This window comes from Psammomys obesus, unplaced genomic scaffold (genome assembly GCF_907164565.1).
Source record: "Psammomys obesus unplaced genomic scaffold, mPsaObe1.curated_primary_1811, whole genome shotgun sequence".
In the NCBI taxonomy this organism is placed as follows: Eukaryota; Metazoa; Chordata; class Mammalia; order Rodentia; family Muridae; genus Psammomys; species Psammomys obesus.
The window spans coordinates 33,988,312-33,994,924 of record NW_026587216.1 but is presented as its reverse complement, the minus strand read 5'-3'; positions in this window follow the sequence as shown (position 1 = coordinate 33,994,924).

The window sequence follows — 6,613 nt, the reverse complement described above, 5'->3', positions numbered from 1 at the left end:
ATAAAGCACGAACCAAAACCAACATGAGGAAGAAAAGACTTTATTGTACAACTCTGAGGGTATACCATCACTGAGTAAAGTCAGGACAGGAACCTAGAGGTAGGAACTGAAACAGAGACTACAGAGGAATACTACTCATTGGTTTGCTTTCCCAGTCACTTTTCTTGTACAGCCCAGACCCACCTGCCTAAGGATAGTACTGGCCTACTGTGGAATGAGCACTCTCTTATCAATTAACAAAGAAGAAAGGCTCCTACAGACTTACCCACAGGCCAATATGCTGAAAACAATTCCTCAAGTGAGGTCTCCCACCTCACTTTAATGTGTGTCTTTAATGTGTGTCAAGTTGACAAATACCAACCAGCACACCACACATGGGCTGTTTCATGAGGTTTATGTCACAGTTTGAAGGCTGAACCTGTCTATCAATGAGAGTTCTTAGGGTCCCTCTTTCCTGGTCCACCTAGGAATAGCTCCACATGGAAGTTTTCCTTAATGCAATAAGATCTAACGCAAAAGGAAGACCATGATTCAAAGCTTTTCTCTCCCTTTGTTGATTCTTAAGAGCCTTCAGTTCAAAATAACCCTCATGCCCAATAGGTATATCACAGGGTATAATATTCTGGTCTTAGCACATTTCTTCACGCCTTTATTTATTTTTCCAGGTACTCCACATAGGTTTGCTGGATGGCTGCCAAAGCCCTTTGTTAGGAAGGATTGGGAGTTAGTTATACATGACAAACACAAGATGAATAACAGCCTCTGAGGACAGAAAAGTTCTGGTCAGGGAAATAGACACAGTGACCATCAGGAGACCACTAAGGCAGGCCTCTTTGATAAAGATACCATAACAAGTGCCTGCATAGGGAAGTGACTAGCCTGCTAACAGCTGGAGAGCAGCATTCCAAGTAAGCAGGGGGCTGACAAATGCTTTGAAGCAGAGATATTCTGGCATATTACCACTACATCTGGGTGGCCTGTGAGGATGGAATGGGAGAATGAGACGTAGAGACAGGAACAGAGCCTGAGAGGGCATATAAGTTTCGGGCTATGTAGTGCCTCGCAGAGTTTCATGCAGCCTTAAAGTTCAGTTCATATAAAAACTCTCCTTTTTCTGATGTCCATCCTCTTTGCCTTTCAGGATGGGGATTGAACATTTTAGTTAGGGTCCTCTCTCTTGCTTAGTTTCTTTAGATGTACAGATTTTAGTGGGTTTATCCTATATTACATGTCTATATGAGTGAGTATATACCTTGTGTGTCTTTTTGCTTCTGGGACAACTCACTCAGGATGATCCTTTCCAGGTCCCACCATTTACCTGCAAATTTCATGATTTCCTTATTTTTCATTGCTGAGTAATACTCCATTGTATAGATGTACCACAGTTTCTGCATCTATTCTTCAGTTGAGGGGCATCTGGGCTGTTTCCAGCTTCTGGCTATTACAAATAAAGCTGCTACAAACATGGTTGAGCAAATGTCCTTTTTGTGTACTTGAGCCTCTTTTGGGTATATGCCTAGGAGTGGTATGGCTGGATCTTGAGGGAGCACTATTCCTAGTTGTTTGAGAAAGCACCAGATTGATTTTCAGAGTGGTTGTACAAGTTTACATTCCCACCAGCAGTTGACATCAGAAGAAGAAGAAAACAGTAAACAACCTAGGAACCTGCTACAGAGGGCCTCTGAAAGCCAGAAGAAGAAAACAGGAAACAACAACCTAGGAATCTGCCACAGAGGGCCTCTGAAAGCCTCTGCCCTGCAGACTATCAAAGCAGATGCTGAGCCTGATGGCCAACTGTCGGGCAGAGTTAATGGAATTTTATGTAAGAAGTGGGAAATAGTAAGAGCTGGAAAGGACAGGAACTCCACAAGGAGAGCAACAGAACAAGAAAATTTGAACACAGGGAACTTCCCAGAGACTCATACTCTAACCAAGGACTATTCATGGAGATAATCTAGAACCCCTGCACAGATGTAGCCCATGGCAGTTAAATGTCCAAGTGGGTTACCTAGTAATGGGAAGAGGGACTGCCTCTGACATAATCTGATTGGCCTGCTCTTTGATCACCTCCCCCTGAAAGGGGAGCAGCCTTACCAGGCCACAGAAGATGACAATGCAGCCACTTTTGATGAGAACTGATAGACTAAGATCAGAAAGAAGAGGAGGACCTCCCCTATCAGTGAACTTGGGGAGGGGCATGCATGCAGAAAGGGGAGTGAGGTTGGGATCGATCGGGAGGGGAGGAGGGAGGAGCTTATGGGGGATACAAAATGAATGAAGTGTAATTAATAAAAGTTAAATAAAAAATTAAAAAAACCCTCTCCTTTAGTAACAGACTTCTCATATTGAGTTTGAATGAATTTTCTTTTCAAAGAAAGGAAATGTATCAAGTCACATATTTCTTGTAGCACTTGACAGCTTCCACAGCCCTGTGACCAGATGTCAGTCGATTACTAAGCCCAAGACCCTGGAACATGTTCCTAAGAACCATAGTGTTCCCCCCTGCTCTTTGGGAGAGGAGGAGGCTGGAAGGGCTGGAGTTGGGTATTTTCTCCTTAGGGACAGTTCCCCTGCATGCTAGACCTTATTAAGAACAGGATACGTAACTTTATTTTTTATTTTTTCAATATAACGCTGGCTAGGGTGTACTGTATCTGAGTGGCAGAACATCAGAGTCCTAGAGTAACCTCGAGGTGGACTCCAAAACACTGACATCTGTGCTTTCCCTGGAGGGGAGGGGACAAACTGGGTGCAGAGGACACATGGTTCTACCCACTCCTCTCCCCCAACTGTCACTGTCCCCAGGGCACAGTTCGAGATGTGCAGCACCTGCACTACACAGCACATTCTGCTTAGCAAGGTCCGGGTCTCGCTGCAGCTGCACCTGCCTACCGCTTGTCGCAGATACAGGGGCGCTCTGCTCCAGCAACCAGGCCTGGGATTTCTCCCGCTCCACAGCCTGGATACTGAAGCTAGCATCCCAAAGCCAATTCACTGGGGCCAGAGGCCAAGCACAGCCTGGCACTTGGGCTCACGTCACCCGCAAGGCGCTTCTGCCTACCCCAGCTTGGAGCCCACAGGTCCAGGGGCGCTCTGTTCCAGCAACCAGATCTCGGATCACTCCTGCTTCCCCAAGGACAGTGTCTGGACCAGAGGTAGCACCCCATCCCCAATCCACAGTTCTTCTGGTTCCCGTGTAGAGACCAGCTGAACAATAAAAACATACAGGGTCCTAGGATCAAGATGGCAGAGCAAAGCCTAATTTGAGCGCCAGGAGCTCAGAACCTGCTGGACCAGCAAGCAGCAGCACTGCTGAATCTGAATCCACAATGCCAGTGCCCACTCACCCATTTGTTCTGGAAGTTGACCCTGTAAGACCAATGCTCATTCATAATTCGCCTGATCTGCCAGACCCACCTGGGGCACAGCCAGCAGAGAGGTACTTTAGCCCATAGAGACTTGTGTTGGGCCAACCAACATTCAGGTAAGAGCCCTCTACTGACTCCTAATCTACCTGACCTGCATTGGACAACACCAGCAGAGGGGAGCTGTACTGGGGTTCAGACTCACACTGTCTGTCTGTCATCTCGAGTAGGCCAGTTGGAACCCTGAGCAACATTTAACTTAGAGTCCCCTCTCTCTACTCCTGAACTCCCTGAACATTACTAAACCTGCTAACTTCAGAGACATCTAGACGGCTAGAGGTCAGCGTAGGAATACAAACAATGAATCCCAGGGCCAGTTGACATCACTGGAAACCAGCAGTCTTACCAGAGCAAAGCCCTGGAGATACTATCACACTCGAAGTGCAAGAAAAGATTTTAAATCTGAGTTATTAAAATGATAGCGGCCTTGAAGAAGGAAAATAAATCCTTCAAAGCAGCACAGGTAAATACAACCAAACAGGTGAATGAGTGGAATACAGGAAACTAAAATCAATCAGGAGAAGGAAATTAATAAAACTCTTCAAAACCTCACAATAAAACTAGAATCAATAAAGAAAACACAATCTGTAGCAATCCTGGATATGGAAAACCTAGGGAAGGGAACAGGAACTACAGATACAAACATCATCAACAGAATACAAGAGCTAGAAGAGAGGATTGTAGAAGATACAGTTGAAGAAAATGTCAAAGAAAATGTTAAATCTAAAAAGCTCCTGACACAGAGCATCCAAAAAATATGGGACACAATGAAAAGAACAAACCTAGAATAATAGGAGTAGAAGAAAGAAGACTCCCAACTCCAAGGTCCAGAAAATATTTTCAACAAAATCATAGAAGAAAACTTTCCCAACCTAAAGAAAGGCATGCTTATAAACTTACAAGAGGCTTAGAGTACACCAAATAGATTGGACCAGAAAAGAAAATCATCTGGCCACATAATAATCAAAACACTAAATGTACAGAAAAAAAGAGAGAATATTAAAAACTTCAAGAAAAAAGGACAAGCCACACAAAATAAAAGCAAACGTATCAGAATTACACTTGACTTCTCATCAGAAACTCTTTAAAAGCCAGAAGGGTCTGGAAAGGTATCTTACAGACACTAAGAGACCACAGATGTCTACTATACCCAACATAGAGGAAGAAAGCAAGATATTCCACAACAGTATCTATCCACAAATCAGCCCTATAAAAGATGCTAGAATAAAACTCCAACCCAAGGATACCAATTACAGTCAAGAAAATACAGGTAATACATAACCCCATATCAGCAAATACAAAAGAAGGAAAGTGCTCTCTTTCTCTCCCATGACCAACATCAAAATAACAGGAAGTAACAAACACTGGTCATTAATATTTCTCAACATTACTGGCCTCAACTTCCCAATAAAAAGACACAGGTTAGCAGAATGGATGAGAAAAAAGGACCCATCATTCTGCTGCATACTAGAAACAAACCTCAGCCATAAACATAGACATTACTTGAGATAAAGGCCTGGAAAATAAAGGTTTTCCAAGCAAATGGGCCCAAGAATCAAGCTAGAGAACCCATTCTAGTATCTAATAAAATACACTTTCAACCAAAATTAATCAAAAGAGATGGGGAACGACACCTCACACATCAAAGGAAAAATTCACTAAGGTGACATTTCAGTTCTGACCATCTATGCCCCAAATGCAAAAGCACCAATATTTGTAAAAGAAACATTATTAAAGCTTAAATCACACATCAAACCCCACACATTAATAGTGGGAGACTTCAACATCTCACTCTCTCTAATGGACAGATAACGAAGACAGAAACTAAGTGAATGAATAATAAAACTAACAGAGAGAATGAATCAAACGGACCTAACAGCTATCTACTGAATATTTCACCCAAAGACAAGAGAATATTCTTCTCAGCACCTCACAGAACCTTCTCCAAAATTGACCATATACTCGGTTACAAAGCAAGCCTCAACAAATATAAGACGGTTGAAATAATCCCTTGCATCTTATCAGACCTCCATAGATCAAAGCCAGAAATCAACAATAACAGAAATAACAAAAAGCTTACTAACTCATAGAAACTGAACAACTCCTTCCTTAACTACCCAGTTGCATCAGGGAAGAAATAAAGAAAGTAAAGACTTTCTAGAATTCAATGAAAATGAAAGCACAACATACTCAAACTTATGGGATACAATGAGAGCAGTGTTAAGAGGAAAGTTCATAGCACTCAGTAATTCATCATATAGAGCTGCTACAAACATGGTTGAGCAAATGTCCTTTTTTAATGAGGTGGCATTTTTTGGGTACATGCCTTGAATATCTGGGCCCAGGGGGCCTGGAGAGATCAATACTCCAACTAAGGAGCATGTATGGACAGGGCCTAGAACCCCTATTAAAATGAAGCCCATTGGCTACTCAGTTTCCAAGTAGGTTCCCTGGTAAAGGGTACAAAACAGCAGTACCATTGGGAAATAAGCCTGGGAGGATGTTTCAATTCAAATGCTAATAGTGAGTTTGAGTTTGATCTTTTGGATATGTGTTTAGCATTTTTCAAGCTCCTGTTTGTGCCTCTCACCTACTTCTGTGCACTCTTACCTTCAAGGGAACTCAATAACTATTTTCTAACCAGTCCCTCCAGAGATTTTCAACTGGAAGTTGACATTGGGTTTTGGAGTAAAAATTTAAGATTAAATCCCATGCTCACACTGAACAGGGTGGGTTATAAGTGATATTTTAAGTCATAGTATGTAAAAGTGAAAATGTAAGTATTTTATATAAGAAGAGAAATAATTTAAATAAGCGAAATGAGTTTGATTTTATGGAATTTAGGGATATTAGTTCCAAAGGTTGTTAAAATTAAGGATTCACATATAAAATTTAATCCAATTTATTTTTGTAATGGGTATTTTTTTTTCCCTTTTATAGAGTCTCCAAGTGATATTTGTCTTTGGCCAAGAATAAGTAGGGTTTTTTTTTCTTTTTTTCTTTTTTTTTTTGTTTTGTTTTTGGTTGGTTGGTTTTCTATCTAAAAGCACATTACAGTTTTAAAAAATTATAACTTTGACTTCCTGTTAGTTCTAATCAGATTGGCCGTAATTTCTCCTCACCAATCCTTCCTTCCGACTCCTTCTTCTTCTTCTTCTTCTTCTTCTTCTTCTTCTTCTTCTTCTTCT